The sequence below is a fragment of the Zosterops lateralis genome (genome assembly GCF_965231275.1).
Source record: "Zosterops lateralis genome assembly, chromosome: 4".
Classification (NCBI taxonomy): Eukaryota; Metazoa; Chordata; class Aves; order Passeriformes; family Zosteropidae; genus Zosterops; species Zosterops lateralis.
Window position 1 is genome coordinate 63591722 of NC_139765.1, and position 20665 is coordinate 63612386.

Sequence of the window (20665 nt, forward strand, 5' to 3'; positions counted from 1 at the left end):
GAGAGATGGTCTCTGATCAGATGGAGGTGGTGTTCACTCAGCAGTGTCCTGTCACAGCAGGATTTGTGGGAGCACATCTCAAGGTGCACTTGGAGCCATCTCCCACAGCCTGAAATATGTTAAGAAGTAAACAAGTACCCACAATGAATGTGCACATGCTCGAGTCAGAGCTTTGTTTCCAACTATTACACACTCTGGCCATACTAAGCAAAGCAGTCAATAATAGTGGTGGTATTAGAGCCAAAGATCAAGGAGTAGCCTGAGTACAGCACCCTGACTAAACAAATTTTGCCTATACATGTGGATGTCTTTATGGCCTGTGTCTGTTGGTTACTTTGTGTAAAGGCTCATTTGCACACAGAGTCACACTTATTTCAAAGACAGTGTATCCCCAGGCTTCAGTGCCAGGCTAGCAAAGTTAGTGCTTTCTTCAAGCAAGAAATTCCAATATTGTATGGCACTTACCATCCCAGAGTACTTTTGTATGGGATGGTCTGTCCTCTGAAATGAAAAAATCTGCACATCAGATTTGCAGCTGATGCCAGAAAAGAGATGGATCCAGAATTTTAAAAGCTTGATCCACTTCAGATCATGTCTTAAAGATTAATTAGCTGATGCCTTCAGACGAGCCAAACTCTTCAGATCACGAGTCCTTAAAAACATTGGTGCTCTTCCAGTTCTCCTCCTTAACACAAATAAACTACACAGAAATGTGTGAACACTTGCTGTCCCAGAGAGTGGTTTAAACTGAGCCCTCAGTTCTCTCCATGGGCGGGCAGTGTGGTTGTGAACATGATGCTGCTCATCCTTGCGTTGTGGTGATGTTCAAATGCCTCTGTCTGACAGCAGCACCCTGGCAAAAGGAGAAGTCACTTCTTTGCTTTGGAAAATCCCCACAACTAAGTGCAATTAGAGTTCCTCACACCAAGCAACAGAAGTGAATCAGCCAACGCAGTGTTCTCCCTCTTGCTGTGATCTACGCAGGGTGATTCAAAGGAAAATGCACAGAAAGCCACAGATGAAGTATGAAAGCCTTTCTTTTAGGAGATTTTGGGGAGATGTATAATGGATGGTGATACCAGTCAGAGAAAAAGAATAATGCTACCATGAAATACCAACACTAGAATTTATGATGATTCTGTCCTCCCCAAATATTTTTCCTTCAATAATTAAAAAAAAAAATCTACTTTTCTTTATTTTCTTAATAGTCCTGATTTTTTAGGTAAAATACATTTCTAGCACAAATACATGCTTCTTAAAGAAAAAAGAAAACAAAAAGAAAACAAAAAGAATATGCTCAAGCATGGATCAACATCAGTGTTAGTTAAAGTCCCTTGTGTTTGTCAGGATTTTGTGTATGTGTGGACACTGCAGGGCCATCTGCCTATCTGCACTTCTTCACATGTGCTAGCTACATTGGAGATAAAAAGGTAAAATGGAACACTGAGGAAAATTATGGGGCTTTCCAACACTCCCTCATGGACTTTGGGCTTATAAAATACCAAATGAACTACAAAGAGACAAATGCAAAACTTTAATCTGTGAGATACCATCACACCCATATCTGATAGGCAAAGCCAGAGTATGCTAATTTTAAAAAGCAAATTGAAACAAGAACAAGCTTGCCATATTGATTTATTTGTATTTAACATGTGCATATGTGCAGGTCAGACCATGATAATTAACTTTAAAAAGTAGTTTGAACTTCACAGCTGGGCTAAGAGAAATGGTTAAAGTTTTACTTTAGGTGTTTTGTAATAGCATGCATTAGCTTCAAGCAAAACTCATGGAATGGAAATTACTTCTCCCAGTTATGAGGTGGGGTTTCAGCATTTACTGGCATGAATCAGCCCTGTGAGTTAAATGAAAAGTATGCAAGACACTTGCTTTCCAGGCTGGGTATTTTACAGCCTAACATGGGGATGAGGATAAGTTAGTTGGACTGTGCTTTGCAGCTGATTTTTAATCATTCCTCTATTACACAAAGCGTACAATGTGTTGTACAATTTGCTTCTGGTTCTGATTTCTTGCGTGTGAGGTTTATAACTGAGGACAGTTATTCCAGGCCACATCACATATGTGGGGACAGAGTCAGGCCCTCACAGGCTTCAGTCAGAGCACTTCTGACTCTTGCAATGTGACCTGAGCAAGCAAATCCCCCTGGCCAAAACAAATAGAGCTGATTTTGTTGTATCTGTGCATGGTGTTTGCTTCTTGCCCAAACAAGTCATCTTAATGGACCCAGGCCTAGCTTTAGACCTAAACATGAACTATAGCCAGGAATAAGAAAAACAAGAGTGGATTTTGATGTTTACTTAACATATGGGCTTAGGGGTTGGCCATTTTGTTTTGATTTGATTTGTTTTGTTTCCCCCCCTCTTAGGTTTTAAGCTCCTGAAGAAGTGAACACATTGTGGGAGGCAGTAGGACCAGAAGGAACACAGGTGTAAAAGAAGGCAGGAAACTAAGAATGATAAAGGGGAGAAAGACAGGAACCTTCTGGCAGGCAGTTGGATAGTTAAAGGCAGGACAGTGGAATAGAATCAAATAATTTCACTGGATTGGCAACAACTAGGCAATATGAAGATCAACAGGCTTGATAATCAGATTCTGCTTTGAACATAAGCACAGATCAAGCCAAGATCAAGTGCCAGCTATTATAAAGAAAAATGTAGTAAAGGCATAATTAAGTGACCATCAAATGGAATTCATTCCTTCCTTAAAAATCAAAGGAATGCTGTATACAGTAAATGTCCACATTCCAAGTGATGAGAGAAAGTGCTATTAACATCTATTTTCTCTGCCCTCATTTATGAGTGTAAAATCACCTTAAAGAAATGCAGGGTTATTAGGTAATCCAATTAATTCATCATTGTTTATTTTCTTTCTTACAGTTACAAGAACTAGGGAAAGTGTGAAATGTATCAGCACTTTTTTGTGGGAAAACTGTTAGGTATTTGTTTTGAAGGTGTGCTCTTATGAACAGCAATTTATATTCTTTTTCACAACCAATAGCTCAAAGATTCAAGAATTAATAAGGATAAAGCTCCTGGTGTGATCATAGATGGCATAAGATCCTTGGACAAAGTGTGCCCCAACTTGTCCATGGCCTTGTTCTGTTGGGTCAGTGTCAGGCTTCTTCACCAAGGTCACAGCCTTATAAAACTGCTGCCATGTAACTAACAATGAGCTGTCAAACTGAATTAATCAGTTTGCTTCTTAATGCTTAAGGTTCTGTGAAAGTCCATTTTCAGGAGATAATTTGTCTTTTCAGAGCTTAAGAAAAATTAGGTGCTTAGGATCAGGATTGGTGTAACCACGTAATGAAGTACTATTACCTGGATGGGAACAGAGGGAAGGATGATGCTCTTAGCTTGATAAAAGTCCAAGTGTCTCATTAAATAGACCCTTTGAGCTGTTTCCCTGGAAGTCAGTGGGCCAGCACTTCATAGTAACTCTGCCCTTGAAGAGACTGTGATTTGGACATGGTCAGAATCAAATAAATCCTTCTGTGTCTCCACAGAAGATGTGAGCATGTTCCTGGTATACTACCAGGCCTTCATGCTTCCCCTTTTCAGTATGGCAACCACACTATTGCTGTTTCTAGGAGAAAGATGGTGTTTTAGTCAGATTTTCCACTTTTTAGCCACTATGACTAAATGAGATCAGTGATACAACCGAAGTCACTGTTCTTGCACAAAGCTGTGTTTGAGTTTTTTACAAATCAAACAAGTCATCATTATTTTGCAAGTTGATGAGTAAGAATATGTATGATGAAGACTTGAATGAAAGAAAGGAGGGGGTTGTTGATGCACCAAGGATGGCTTCAGGCCAAGCAAGCTACAAATAAAAGAAAGCACAAATGCATAGAGGATGCAACAGTGTGTAATCTTTGCATTGGAAGTAGTTGGAATGAAGCTTGTATGATGCAAAGAATTATGTAAACACACAGGGAAATAGGGCAGCAGCAGTTACGGAGCTTTTTTATCCAAAGAGACATAGGAGGGGAGGGAAGGCAAGGGATTACTGCAGGATAGAAGGGGCAGTGACATGGCCATTTCCAGCATGTGCCACTCTACAGCCTGGTACTTGATCCATTACTGCATCTACAGGGCTCACAGCACCCAAGGGAATCCTCTCACTTTATTGGGAGAAAGTTTTGAAAAGGTATCTTTTCGTCATTGATTCAGCTACTTCAGTGTTTTTAGAGCATTATGTGACATACTTTTTTTTTTTTTTTTTTTTTTTTTTTTTTTTTTTTTTTTTTGTGGGTTTGTTTTGGTTTGGTTTTTTTTGGGGGGGGAGTGTTTGTTTTTTCTTTTGTTGTGTTTCTTGTTGTTGTTGTTTTTGTTTGGGTTTTTTTTTTTACAAATTAAAAAATAAAAGAAGGGTTACTAATTTTTTTCCTATTCATTGTAGGTTTGAAACACACTCCTACAACCCTGATTATATAAAGCCAGCCACCTCCAGTCTGGTCCCAGATAATATACCAGCACTATTTCCTACTACCAGTCCTGTTTCCCACCATCCTTCATCTTCAAATCAAGAATAATGACTACATGCCTTGCAGTCTTCGATTTGTTTTGTTCTCTGTAAGCACAGACTAAGCTTCACTGATGGTATTTGCCATCTAATTGCTGACTACATATTGTTTGCATTCTGCAGGCTGTTGTTCCTTTAGAAGAGAAGCAAAGGACTATTCTGTGTATGCCTTGTCCTTCCCTAAGCCTGTCCTCTTGGCCACTGTCCCATTTACTCTCCCTAAGGAAGTTTTTGCCATGCAGAAGACATAAAAGAACCTGTGTCTCCAGTTGAAAGAAGAACAAAACTATTTAAAAGTTTGTAATTGGAAGCATGCATGCCAAGCAGAGCATTGACTGAAGGATCTGAATAATGCCTGCTGTCCCCTGGAGATGTCAAAGGTCTGTGCATATGGGACCAGAGAATGCTGAGGAATGGAACCTGCCTCAGAGATATCTCCTCTCCTCAGTCAAGCTTGATCTTTTTGCCTTATGCCCTAGCTCTCAGTGGAGTTGGGATTTTAAACCAGATCTCTCAAGTAACCCAGTATGATTACTCTTCCATTTTCTTGAAGAAACCAAAGAAGCATTGGCTATTTTAATGTAAATCCAATGTACCCTTTAATTTCCCTAAAGTGGAAAACATTGAGATGCTACAGAATTCAAGTTGTAATTCCTTACCACAGCATTAAGGAATGCATTCTTGCTTCCAGCAAACTGATCCCCATTTCTCAAACAGACTGTCATGTTTTCTGCTGCGAGGCAAGGCTTGTCTCTGGAATCAGCATGGTACAGCTGGGGTTGTACTGATGTCTTAGGTGCAATTCTGGCATTTTTGTTCTTTTTTATACAGATACCACTGCATTCTTCTAAGCTCCTAAAGAAGATAAAATTGAAGCTGTGCTTTTGATTGTGTTCTGTGCTGTATCCTTGACTGTGTGAAGTCTCAGGAAGTATGGCATTGCTATGGTAGAAATGGTTGTCACAGGTGCCTCCAAATGCTTGTGATTCCATGGGGACAGGAGCTCTGTTTTCCTTTTTTTCACTGTCAGTGCAATAGATCTTTTGAGAGGCTCTAAAAATGCTTTCTGCAGTATATTAAGTTGTCATACTCCAGTCATCAAAACCCTTCTAGAAAGCTACCCCAAGGTATTCATTAGAATGTGTTGCATAAAAAGTCTGAGCAAACTCTTGGCCTGGATGGCAGATGAAGGCAGTGTGTGTTCAGTGGGGTTTAAGGGAGTCTGCTGAGTTCTTTGTATGGTTTTTGGGCCTCGGGACAACCAGGATATGGGTTTAAAATAACATTAAGTCATCAGCTTAAAATCAAATTTTATTAGTAAGAAAAGTACTTAGAAGTAGTCATAGACTCTGACCTATGTATTTATTGGCTATTATGCATTGGAAATACACTTTATTGCTATTATTTTATTAGTTACTACTACTCCAAGTTAGTACAGGATTGATAGAAGCACTTGGTGCACCCAAAGTACAGCCTCACATCTCACATTATGAACCAAGTCTCAGAAGTTGCTATCATACTGAAAAGTTTCTCTTGCTTTAAATTGGTTCTTGGCTTTTTATTGAGAGAAGTACAATTTAAAGTGAGCCTATGCTTATTTTTCTTTTTCTTTGGCAACATAAATATTCCACTAAATATTTATCCTTTTTATATGAATGTCTCCAGAACATCTGTTAATTGAATCTTTATTTGAATCTATTAACGGTAGTTTGTTTTAATCCAAAAACACTAAAAAAATTAAAATACATAGTCTGGATGGTGGCCAGTACACAGTATCTTCTCCAAAGTTACACCTTTTAAACTTAAATTCACTTTATTTATTGCCCATTATTCAAAGTCAACTAGGAGTTAAAAAAAGTCAAAAGACACTGCATAGATACAAAATATTTATTAAAAACTTTATTATTTGCCCTTTTGCCATTGCTAACATTTAAAGCACTTACTTATACTACTTCAAATTTATCTTAATGCATTTTCAGATTATGGTGAAATTGAAGATAAACATTTTCAGTAATACTTCAATGCCCTTTTGCCTATTTATTCCTTGCAGTTTACTTTTATTACAAACACTTCCAGAAATCAGTTGAATCCTTTGTTGCCAATATCAATAAATATGTGTATAATACATGCTTGCTCTTTGCTTTATGTACATTCAATTTTATTTAGCAGTTGCCAAAGAACACTTACTGAAATGTTCTAAAAATTATTTCCTTAACCTAATTGTTAAAAAGCTACTTTAAAGATAGGTTTTTCCTCTCAAATATTAGAGAAGTGAAGGAAGTGTAAAGAAGGAAAAGTTAGTGTAACACATTATGACTATAATATCATGCACAGCCTAATTTTCTTTAAAAATTATTTGTTCTTTCCAGGGTAAGTGTGAGGTTTTTTGTAGGTTTTTTTTTTGTGTGTGTGTGTGTGTGTTTTTGTTGTTGCGTGTGGGTTTGTTTGTTTGTGTTTGTTTTTGTTTTTATTTTATTCTGGGCCTCAATTTATCCTGTAAATGATCTTAAACCAAAAGAATTTTTGGAAATCCCTAATTTTTGCCATAAGAGGGCATTATTCATGCACTTAGACTAGAAAAATGCATCTCAATATACAGACATACTTTATAGTTAATCGTAATTATCTAAACTCGTAAACCAATGAAGTAAAAAATATTAATGCTTCTGTAATTAGGAATACCTTAAAGAAGTTACTGGGACAGGGGGAGTTCACTGTCCTATGTTCTTTTCCTAGATAGTCTGAAGATGCAAGTGGAGACCAAGGAAGAGGCAGAGTGCTGCTATTCTAGTCTGGCAATTACCACATAAGAGAACAAAGCCAAAAGTTGGTGTTTTGACCTATGGACACAACTCAGGAAGAATGCCAAGGCAGGGTTAGCATTAAGCACTTGTTCATGCCCTCTAAGAAAATGGAAGTTGAAGAGTTAGGACATGTGTAAGACAAAGGACATGAATACTTAAGTTCCTGCTGTGAGTAAAAAGAAATGAAAAAGTACTTAATCCTGAAGCTCTAACATTTTTTATGAGTGATGTAAATTTTGAGAATGGGAGGAATACAGAGAGGTGCCATATCAAAATATGGATCTGAGAAACCTTTGGGATGGAAAAGAATTGTCTTTTCTTCACTCCCCACCAAAAAATTCAGAGTAGAAGTCAGATCCCAAAATACAATGTAATGGCTTCTGCTAATGTTGGTGAATGTTGATTGTTTCCCAGAAAAATAGAAAATCTTCATTCTGGAATAAGAAACAAACAAAAAATACACACTCAGTGGAGCTTTCAGAGCCCTTAAAGACTGTTATCATGCAAACTGCATTTGTGCTCTTGAGCATAGATGAACTCAGGAGTGCCAACACTGGGTGTCCTGTGCAGGGATTGTCAACATCCTGTGCCTCTGTCAGGTATTGAAAATGTCTCTAGACAAGGATTTTCTTGTGTCATTCTCATCCACCCCAATCACCAATGGATCCTTTCAGTTCTGCATCTCTCAGAACATAATTTTCTGATTTTATACTACTTAGCATCTACGAAGGATGTATTTCATTGTCCCATTTCCTGGAATAATGTATAATATCACATGATCACTACCTTTAAATCCCTTTCACTGTCAGCTCTTAGGAAAAACAATGTGAAAAGCAGAATACAAATTGCTTTCAGATATGTTTTGGGTATTCTCCAGCTTGTCAATTAGTTTGTTGGTTTTTTTTTTCCATTGGCATATACCAGAAATGTGCAGAGATCCAGCAGTAATCTGTTATTTGCAGAATCTGGTAGTTGAAATGTATAAATGAATTTGGTCATTTTTTCATCTGTGCAGTTTTAATGGAATTTAGTTTTTTTTTTTCATCTGTGCAGTTTTATGAAGAGCTATTAATTAATATCAAAAGCATCCTGTAGGGGAAAGATTTATGTGCTTTGAATTTCAATCCACTTCATCACTGCATGGACATTACATTAAAAGCTGAAAAGCCAGAACTGCAGGTGGCACAAAAAATATTATTATGGTGAAGCCAGTAAGTTCACTGAGTTATGAACTTACAAAAAATTTGTGTTAACACCTGCATATCTTTTTAAGAACTCAGTATACTCCCCAAGGCAATAATACCTCAATATCAATAATGGAATCCTTGCTATTAGAGATAAAAATCATATTAATTAAATTCTGTATTTGCAACCTCAGATTTTTTTGGCTTCTTTCTCTCTTCTGCTTTAGGGAAAATGACAGGAGTTTTGTAAAATTCATCAGATAACAAATACTTGAAATGATGGACTACAGCCCAGGTAAATTCCAACATTTGAGCTGGTGTCTTTATTTGGAACAGGTTGAAATCATACTGCTCTGTGACTGGCTGCTTTTGGGAGTGCTGTCCTTGCTCCACTTATGGAATGACTAGTGGAACTGATTGTGTCAATTTACATACATGCCTGGGCAAAATTGTAAGGTTTTTGTTTGTCATACATACCAGCAGCTGCTACTCCAAAATTCTTCTTGTAATTTTTTTTCAATCTTAGTTGATACTGCTGCAATTCTAATTGTTACCTACCTACTTGAAGATGAAAAGCAATAAATAACAAATGGAATTCAGCTGGATATGGGTGTCCACTAATGTTTGCACCTGATTGGGAGCAGGGAGCCTTCTGCCAGGTAATCTTTATACTGTTAGCAGGTTTACATTATCTTTTATAGCTAATAATTGTAAAAAACATGGCAGTGTACCCCTTCTGTAGTTTTAATTCTCTATCAGAAACATTGTGCACCCTGGGATACACACAGTAGCTACAGATTTCAGAGAGTTTCAGTATTTTTCCAGGACACATTTCAAGGTTTTTTTCCAGTACCTTTAAACACACAACTACTTTGTGAAATGTTATTTTAGGCATTTTATTATAATTGTTTTGGAACAGGCAGTTTCAGTATGAAACTTTCATGTATAAAAGAGCTGTTACTATTTTCTTAGAAGAAAATATTTGTTATCACTTCAGGAGTCCCTGGATTCCAGAGGCCAGCAGATCCACTTTCCTTCAGTCTCATCAGTGGTTGATCTAAAGGAAATCTGCAGGCTTCTACAGGCTTCAGACTTGTACCCAGGTGCCCCATTTCTACCTGGTTGATGGAACTAGTTTTGTTCAATAAAAACCAAAATGAGACTATAAAGAATGTCTTCTATTCACTCTTGTGATTCTGGACTAAAAGCAAGCAAATAAACAAATAAACAAACTTTTCCCCAACCTGCACCCTGGCAAAAACCTGATACAAACGTACAACTCTTAAGTTACTTCTGTGATCTTGATTATTAATTCCAGTGTGTCACTATTTCACCTCGCTTCCTATGTACCTTGGCTTTACCTCCCACAGAAAAGGAGACAAGGATTTACCTCACCACATTTTTTTCTCCATCTTCTCTCTTTGAATGGAAAACTTTACAGAAAGGATGTGTCTCTCAATGCCTTTTTCACCTAATGCTGTATTGCCTTTAGGTGTTCTTTTAAAGCTACTCCATTATGACTCAAGGAAAACTGAAAAGCTTTTAAGAAGCCACCGGCAACACCCAGTAACACCAGAGCATACCTGTGTTTTTTGATGTCGTAGAAATCTTCATTGTCAGAGACAGTGTAACACATTTGCTGTATTTGTGTGAGACATCTTTTCAAATCCAGAGAAGGCATGAAGTTATCAACCTGACTAAACTTGGAAGGGGTCACTGCAGGAGAGAAAAGAATATTTATCAAGAGTAATTTCTATCTTATTTCAAACGCTGTCTGCAAGCATTGAAAGAACAATTCTGATATGCAAAAATCCCCAAATCTTTTTAAAGTGCAAATAGATATTTGTGAGCCATCTCAAACAGCCACAAGACTCAGTCATGCTTATCTTAATCTTTGGGTAATGACTGGTTAAAATATATTTAAATAATGAAGGCATTGTCAGAAATCAAGTCTATTCACAAAAGGTGCTTGAGAAGAAAATGATGCTCAAGTTGTTGAATACATTTTTCATTCTGAATATTTTGTCAGACTATTTGCATCTTAGGGAGGATGTTGATTTCCTAGGTTGTTTTAAAGTACATGTCACTTTGTAAATATTTAAAGATGCTAATTTTATATTCTTATCATAGAAACTAATTTTGGACAAGAATCTTTTAAAGCATCTTTGTTAATGAGGAAGTATTTTGAAATCTCTGCTGACTACTTCACACCTTGCTTGGTGGTTTACACAGGTGCAGGGTGATGTAAGTCGCAATCAAAAGAGAGTGATTTAATGTTTAAGGGGTTTTTTATGTTCCCTTTACCTAATTGTAATACACGAGAAACGTGATTTCCATAAATGGAGTTAGTAATTTTTATGAGGCAGGAACAGAGAATTTGTGTACAGATCATCTACTTTCAGTGAGCAGCTCCCCCCTCCTGCACATAATCTAAACAAAGGCAATTTTTTACATGGCATGTCTTAGAATGAGGGAATCAAAATTGCTTTTGGGTTTTTTTTAATCACTTAGATTCCCTTCAAAGGTTATATAATCGTAGCTGTTATTAGTAAAAAACCAAATTGTAAATAACAGCATTGAAGGGAATTCATAGTAAAAGTTCACTTTCTGAAAAAAACCACAAACATAGTATCTAGTTATCATCATAAACTCCAGAGTATTAGATTTAAAATATGTTTTGTTAGCATGCATAAAGCACATCAAGATCAAATGACCAATAAAACTTTCATTTTTTTAATCTCTAATCAAACAAATTTCAAATCCTTTGGTATTTAAAATATACAGGGAATCCCAGACACAAAAATGTTCAACTCTTTCAATACTGTTTCATGCCCTTTTTTTCTTTAAGGTCAACATTTTCTTTAGAAATTTCTCTCTGAGGGTGAAACAAAATCTTCAAAGCTATCAGAGCTGTTGCTCTACATTAGTAAACTTGTACTATATAGGAAAGAGCTGAAAGTGTTTTTTCTTTCTCCATGACTGCCTAGTTGTAGGTTTTATCAGAGCATCACTTAAAAATTTAGCTATCTGTTGGGGATTGCTTAAATTAAAAAATTATACTATATATTATATAATTGTATCATGCCATATTATAATATATATAATCTGTATAATTTATAATTTATATTATTAATAATATAATTTATGACATAATATAATCTGTGATAAAGGAGTGCCTGGATTTCTCTGTAAATTGTATACATGTTAGCACAATAATATTCACCTGCAGTCACTGGAATTATCTTGTTGACAACTTTTGTCACATAGAAAGTGAATTTAACTGAAGTGCAGAATCACAGCATGATTTGGGTTTGCAAGGATTTAATCTCATTCAATCTCCTTTAAACACGGGACTAACTCCAGAGTTCAATCCAACCTCAAAGCAGGATCACATTGCTCCTTATCCCATCAGCTCTTGAAAATCTCCAAGGGCTGATGTTCAGTCACCTGAGCAGCCTGCTTGGAGAGCTGCCCATAGGCACCCTTTAGCAAAGATTATTTCCTCTTGTCTAAACTGGTTTCCTTATTGCAGTTTTGGTCCATCCTGTCCTTGATCACCCCTTGTCCTTCCACTGTGCTTCAGGAAGAATAATCTGCTCCTGTTTTTTGCAACTCCCTTTTATGTGGTCAAGCCTGCTATTTGATCCCCTTTGTCTGTCCTATTTGCTAGTCCTGTTTGCTCTTGCCTTTAAGCCAGGATTTAGGTGTCAAACTTTGATCAATTCTGATCATGGCTAGGGCCCATAAAGCAAAGCTTAGGACAGTGTGTGGGGCAGGGGGAAACAAGATTTTCTCTTCCATATACGAAAAGCAATGGGGGAATTTCTGAATCCAAGACAGGTGGGCATAAAGCAGGAGAGAAGGAGCCAACAGAGTTGCCCAATCTGTGCACAAAAAGTCAGCTGCAGCAGACAGTTAAACTTTCTGAGAGTAATTTTTAAATACGTGTTTGAATGTATAATTGAGGGCTGCTGTTCATAGCACAAGAGTATGTATGAGTAGGCCATGACTGAATACCTCAGTGGCAATCTGGCCCACTCTGTGCAAGGGAAGTGAACTGATGAATATATACCATATGTTTAGATTGTGTAAGTGGATGCAATCCTCAGCGACTTCAGAAAAGCTGTCCTTGTTTACACCAGCTAGGAGCTAGCCTTGTGCGTATAATTTCCAGCTGAATAAATGCAGATGCTAGCTTTATACAAAATTTACAGAGTTTCAGGTTACTTTTGTTGAACAAAGAAACTAGCCCACAAGTTTGGATTTGGCAGCACTGGCTGTCTGAGAAGAGACATAGGTTTGGAAGTGAATGTGGCATTTTTTGAGCCTTTGGAAAAAACCCCAAATGTTCATATGTCCTACTGTACGAGAACTCTTCCAAGGCAGAGAAAATAAAGAAATGGAAAGGAGGCTCTATGGAACCTGAAGCAGGGAAATATGGCAGGATAATGTGTGTGCCTGAAAGTTCACAAATTTCATACCTCTCTGGCCAAAATATACAAGTAACTGCATCACCTACAGCACTGGCATCTTGAGAATGCTCCAGTTTACCACAGGCCAGTTGTATTTTCTTCAAGTCTGAGTTCAATTTTTATACACCCATTGCAGAAAATTTGGGCCTTCCTGCAGATACTACATTATCTAACGACAGGTGCCAGAATAAAATTTTGACTTGTGATTAATAACTCCAGCAATCTTCCTGAAGTCAGTGTGAGGGCTCACGGAATTTAAGTGCTTCCCGGAGCAGAAAAAGAGTGGTTGAGGACCAAACATTTAGTTATTTAACTGTACCAGCAAGATCTTAAAGCCCTTAAGGGCATGTCAATTAGACATGAAAAAAACATGATGATTTATTTTATTTCGTTACAAGAATACATGGTGTTTTAAACCTGATTGACTTTTTCAGCAGTGTTTACAAACAGGTCTGGGATAAACAGCAAATGAATGATACTGCTGACAGCAATCTAACCAGGCAAATGTCTTTTGGTACAAACTATCACAGACAAGATATGCTGGTGCTGCATGTGCCAGCTTGGATGACTGATGGACCAGGATCCCAAGGCTCATTGTAACTTCAGAAGAAAAAGCAGGTAAAGATGCAGTCTGTGTCAGTATTTTCATGCATATGCTGATCAGTTTAGTTTCGTGGCTTGAAGATGGTATGACTCATTCTCTGATGTTTGTTTATCAGTAATATCTGTAAATACAATCAACTCAATCATAAAGCTTATAAAGAATCAAAATCTGGTTTTGTTTCAATATGTTGTGAGATTAAAATTGTAGTCCTGGTGTTAGGGCTCTGCACATAGTGAGTAAATAAAAATCCCAAGGCCTGACCTACAGAAGGTTAGAGTAGCTTGGCAGGGTGAATCCTCCAGGCCTTTCGTTCTATGATCTAAAAGTTATTGTGGAAAAAAAATTATCCCCCAATGCAAGAGACATTTTCATTGACATTTTATGTGACAGGGGAAAAAATCTCTCTTAAGCAGTTAACTGCTTTTTCTGCAATACTATGTGCTTCTCTTCCAACTTTCTCTTTGTTTATTGTAAGGTTTGCTCAATCACTTACACACTGGAATAAATTTACTCGGCTGACAAGATTCACTAATGAAGATAAAGACATTCATTTCTGCAAAACTCACTATGGTTTTTCTCTCTCTCTGCTTTTCCTGCTAATAGGAGTTCACTTCCAGCCTGAGTTACAGGGAGAATGCCAAGCAGGAACATGCTGTATCCATTTGTGTGTTTACATAATTGCACTGTGTCTTTGACTTTGGTTGCCTTGATGGTAACTTCCTGTGCTGGTAGCCAGTACACCATACAATTTCTATAAGTCTCTCTCTCTTTGATCTTCTCTTCAAGCTACACCTTATTCTGGTTTTCCAGCTAAAATTAGTTATACAACTGGCATTTTTGTTCTTTCTTACAGTACTTTATAAGCATTCACCCTCAATTTAAATGCTGGCTTTAATAAGCCAATGTAAATTGTTCTATGCAGCTATTTTATTTTTACAGTACTCTGAACTTCTTCTTCCTTTGGAAAAATGTCTGCATTTTGCCTGTTCATATTTCATTTTCTCAGGACTATATTCTTGGCCTCTGAATAAAAGTCTTTACACTATGTACTATAATAGTTACACTATTAGCTGTAAAAGTAGAAAGTATGTCACTGATGTCTTTTTAAGTGATCAGTATCCATCCTCAGTTCCTTTTAAACCAAAGAGAATCAATAGAAGATAACGAGGAGTGATAACTTTGCACACCCTGTGCATGGAAGCAGTAATTCCTGCCAAAAGCTCTTTTTGGAGCTTTGGAGGAGCTATATCAATAAGAACTGAAAGCAGGGTAGTGAAATATTCAGGTAGGGCAGGAATTATCTTCATTCTCCCTTACAGCAAGTATCTCCTCTTTCTCCTCAATTCTGATTCATATAAAAAAGGAAAAGACCATTTCTGAGAAATTACATAAATGTATGCCTGCATTGTCTAGGAAGAGATACATGAGCATAAAACGGGAGATTCTGGCAGTGTGGTTGAAGTTTGGTTCAATGGAGTTCTGTTAGAACAGAAAATTCTTTAAACAGAAACCCTGAATTTTTCAGCTCCCGAATTCCAACAGTTCTGAATTCATGTATAGAAGGTTTCTGTAAAAAGTACATTTTTCAACTAAAAAAGAAAACAGTATTTGCAGCACATAGGAACCCAGTGACTACCAGCACAGTCCTGCAACACCCATGAAATTAGTCACAATCAAGACATCTCCTGCCTTGTCAATGTGGAAGGTTTTAGATTGAGTTCCTCAGCCTCTCTCCCGGTTTTTGGCTGAGCTTTTGTTTCAACAGACAATGGAGAATCCAGTATTTCAAACTTCTGATAGTGCTGTTGTTTTCCTCAGATATCTTGAGGTGAAGAGGTAGAAGTCAGCTCTTGGTACTTTTCTTAGAAAATACAGCCAGGGCAGGTGTAAATGGGGATGTCATATAACTGTACAAATGTGTAATAGAAAAATATTCTTTACCAGATATTATGCTACCTTATCTTCTTCATAGGGCCACACCTGAATATAGCCAGGTATGAGTACTCCAGTAGCCAAGGTGCTGTAGGTGAGAACTCCTTTGTCAGCTGAATGTCTCTCTCCCATCTCTGAAACATGACGGATAAATTCAACAATGAAATCTCTGTTATAAAGTTCATAGAGTTATTATTAGGACAGCTAAGTCTATTGTGACTTTTAGTAGTCTCACAGGTTTAAAATACATTGAAATACTTCTATAATTCTTTTAACCTCATTGATACAAATCTTTTGTGGAAACAAGAGTTCAGTCTGTCAGTGGTCAAGAAGGTAAATAAAAAATGAAGAATTTTTAGAAAAGTAAGTAAACAAAAAAAATCATAATTAAGCTAGAGCATGATTCCTTGTTTCATAATGTGTTTATCTTGGTATCTCAAAAAAAAAAAAAAAAAAAAGGAACAAGGGGCAATAAGGTTGAATGAAGATGTAGAAACAACTTTCACAAAAGCAACAGCTGAGCAGGTTGGACGTCCCCAGCCTACAGAAGAGAAAGTTCATGAGTATGATAAAGATCAGCAAAATAATTAACACCATAGAGAAGGTAGATAGGGATCTATTCATGTTTTTTCCAGTACAAGCTCCATCAGATGGCCCCCATCTATTACCATCTCAGAGTAGAGAATTTCAAAACAAACAAAAAGCAGCGATTCTTCATGCAACGGGTTTTATGATTGTGTAGTTCTTTGCCAAAAGATGCTTTGTTTGCAAAACATTTATATAGATTAACAGATAGATTGAAGGAGCATATATAAATAATCTGAAAGTGGATTGAGGCAAACAGAATATGATGGGTGAAATATTGTAGCAGCTTGGTCTGATTATCTTTTTCCTGATATTTCCACAGCTGGACATTTCTGAAGACATTACTGGGCTAGATGGACTCTCAGAGCAGTGTGGCTGATTTTAGATGTGATGAAAACTATCACAAAAGATATGTCTTAGAAGTACATTCCTGCAGTGATGCTGCCATGAAAGAATATGGATTTCCTAGTTATCTGGAATTTAGAGAAAAAGAGGAGGTGGGGATAATATCCTGTATGTTGACTTGTGTGACTAGAAAGTTTTCCATATGGAAAAGGATCACTTTTCTTGCATTTCATTTTGTTAAGAGGACTGATTTAGTTCTAGGAAGAAGCCTAGCATGATTTAGTTCTAGGCTAGAAGCCTAGGATTTCATGCCTGAGGAGATTGACTCATAGAGCAAGCAGACCTATGGAAGCTCTGAAAATGACGATTAAGAAGTAAGTCTTCTTCAAACTTAGTAATTAAATTGATCTTTCTTCTGGTAGTTTGGTGATGATCCATAAAGCTGGATGAGACACAAAGTTGATCATGTGCTATTATGAAGTAACCTATAATTTATTTAAGGTCTGATCTTGAGAAGCGAAAACACTTCTGCAACATCTGAAGACTTGCAAAATTGCAGGGCTTAGCACTTAGCCAAATTGGTGATTAGCAAGCACAGAGAAATTAGCCCTATGGTCCTGGGCAAATTCCAACTAATTGAAAGTACTGTGTACAGTGGTGCCTACATTTTCCCTCTGGTTTGGTATGGATACAATATCTTTCAAACCTCCTCCCAGAAAAATAGTGTGCTAAGTTAGAAAAATGTTTCATTCGCTGTATATGGCTGTGTTCCAACACAACAGAAATCCTGAGAATGATGGCACAACTACTGAGATCTCCTATATAACATTAAAGTGTAATGCACTGACTTTTATAAGGGATCAAAACATACAGTGATTTTTTTGTCATATATTTAATACATAGATAGATAAACAGGTTCCACTGAATGGCTTAGAAGCACAGGTTATGACAACAGACATTGCATATTTTGAATATGAAAGAATAAGAATGTTTTACATACAACTCATAAGTGGTATAAGCTTTTGGCGAGGGAATGTCAGAACAAAGATCTATTATAAAGAAGTAGGAATTCTCACATCAAAATGAAGATCATTTATTGAACTTTCCCATAATTGTATGGGAAAAAGAGTTAAATCACTTCCCCTGACATGTAGTGGCAGATTTTTTTCTACATGCACATGAGAGGATGTATAAGATTTGCTGATGATGGGTTGAATCTCCTTTATTGGCAGCTCTTGACTGTAGACAGTACAGTCAGCAAGTTCAGTGGCATGATGTCAGTTTACTCCTAATGAAGTCTGGGTATGATTTTTAGGGCCTTTGAGATCTTTGGGACTATGGAAACAGACATATTTCACATAACATCTGAATAAAAGATCTCCTGAATAAAACACTGCCATGATAAAATATTAGGACATGGCCACAGTTATTAAAAAATATACCCTTTTGTACAAGCCACCTCTGGAACCTTGTGCTACCAAAATAAGATCAAAGATCTCTCAGGCCGGAATTTCTCAGCAAGCCCAGGTACAGGCCAAATGATTGCATCAAAGACAGAGTGAGATATGTGTGAATTTCTGATGGTGCAGGGGAAGGGGATCTGACCCATGGCTGTGAGAGCAGACCAGCAAGTTTCCCCTACCTGTCTCAGCACAGGTTTCCATGGCAGTCAGGGATCCAGTGCTGGGAATCTGGGGGTGAACAAAAAAGAGTAGTTTTACAATCCCCCCTCACTCCACTGCTGTGTCTAACTCTTGCATTTCTCACTTTTGCATGTTGGCAGCAAGCACTGATATAGGTTTGAACTTTCAAGCTGGAATTTTTCTGTTAACAGTCAGTTCCCTGTACCAGGCAGCTAACTTTTTTTTTAAGTTACAGTTCTACATACTCAGTTCTGTCTGGTAGAGATGCAAAACTCTTTCAAGATGTTTTATCGCACGCTTCTCTGCTTGACCATGTGAATTCTTTGAAATGTTTGGCAGCAAGGTGTCTGTCATTTGCTAAAAGCCCATTTCTGCTTGGAGGTTGCGTTTGGTTCACTATGACAAATCACAACAATTTAAAGGTTATTAGTAGTTCCTTTTTTATTTTGCTAAGGATTTAATTTTCAGTGAGTCCTCATTCTATTCCAGAAATAGATTATTAACCCTGCTAAAACCTGCAAGCTGTGCTTATTTCCACTTTATAGAGAACAAAAATTGGTCTCTTGATACTATCCTTCTGCAGCATTTTATGGTTCTGAGCATAGTTTGAATGCATTGGCTTGATATGAATAAACTATATAATACTTGACATTCCTAGAATCATGTATTCATAGAATGGTTGGGTTAGAAAGGACCTTAAAGATCTAGTTCCAAACCTCTGCAATGAGCAGGGAGAGCTGCCAGTCTGCTTAAAGTCCTGTCCAACCATGGCCAATGGGGCATCCACAACTTTTCTGGGCAACCTGTTCAAGTGTCTTTTCCACTGTCACAGTGAAGAATTTCCTCCTTAGATCTAATCTGAACCTGCTGTCTTGCAGTTTGAAGCTGTTCCCCCTTGTCCTGTCACCACATATCCTTGTAAAAAGTCCCTTTCCAGCTCTCTTGTAGCCCCCTTTAGATACTGGAAGATGCTCCAAGGTCTTCCTGGAGCCTTCTCCAGTCTAAACAAGCTCAACTCTCTCAGTCTGTCTTCATGGAGGAGGTGGTCCAGCCCTATAATTGTTTTTTCATTGGGATTAGATTTTTGTGGTCTTACCTCTTTGAGATGATAATTTCAGCTTGTTTTGGGTTTCCTTTTGTTTTCCAAAGGACTGTGATTTACATTTCTGCCTTTTCACAAATGCTTTTTTTTTATAAGTTGGCATGTCATGGTCATTATCCTCAGTAACTTTGCACAGCTGTATCTGAGGATGTGCTATGAAGGTAATGGGATTGTGCAGGTGTAAGCAAAGGGAAATCATCATGGTAACAGAAAAAGAGAATTTGTCTGCTGAATATTTATGGATACGCTGAAGAGCACAGATAAAACATGCAGGGCATTTCCTAAGTCTGGGCACAGGAGCAGGAGAAATAGCTGGGATATTTGATTTGGCTTCAATGACAACCTTCAAAAGTTAAAATAAAATTGAATTTCAAAGTAAAAGTAGTAATTAAAAATCAGTTTGAATATCTGAAGCGTTGGTGTCTGTTCAGGTTAAAATGAGCATTGATTGTTACATCTGCAGCATACTCTAAATTGCTTGCCCCCTGTGCTTTTGACAGCAAATTCTTTTGTAGTCAGGAATTCAGTTTCCAACATAAAGGGGTGAGGTTTTTAAACTCTCTTAGCAAACAGACCTATTGTTTGTGTAAATGTTGATGGGATTGTGTCTCCTCCTTTCCTTGTACAATAATTGCATTTCTTTAAAAGCTACACAGAACTTCAAAAACTCACACACAAAACAAAATGTAAATGGCTCTGTGACCCTGTTAACCCACTTAAGCTGACGTCTGTTATTACCAGCTCTCTTTATGCTTGAGGGAAAAGGCTGGGTTTTTTTTTTCCTTTGCATCATTTGTTACATCTTGGGTCAAGCCACTTGTTCAATGTCCAAATAAAGAGGAAGTCTGATTTTATGGCGTGAGTCACTGAACTTATGATGCAAATGGTGTGCTTTTATTTGGGGCTGGGAATTTTGAAGGGTAAATGACTGAGCCCAGCATCAAAGACTGTATCCAGTAAATGTGTGGGGAGACTGGCCATGACACAGACAGGAAAGACCAGTGACATCTATCTTGATATTTGCCACTCATAACAAAAAATAGAAGGACATGCTCTTTTTCTAATAATAATTAGGGTCACAATAAGTTTCTGTTGAACTTTGTCATGTTAGCTAAGTTTAATGAATCCTAAACAGACTTGTAAAAATATTGAAAGTGCTTCAAGCTTTTGTATTTCCATTATGTATTTTATTTGCTTTTGAGGATATGTTACATCATATTTTTCTAAAACACTGATGTGAAATTCTTTGTGTCATTGCAAAATCAGAAACGGTAATGTTTTCTGGGTTTTTTTATATTTCTGATTTTTTCTTTTTCCTGGATGAAATAGAAACTGTGGTGAGAACTGTAATCATTTATTGTCTAGTATCTTGTGGTTTTTGACTGATGGTTCAGCTGAGAGATTTTCAGATGCTATGTAGACATGCAGAGCTAGTACCAAAACACTTAATGG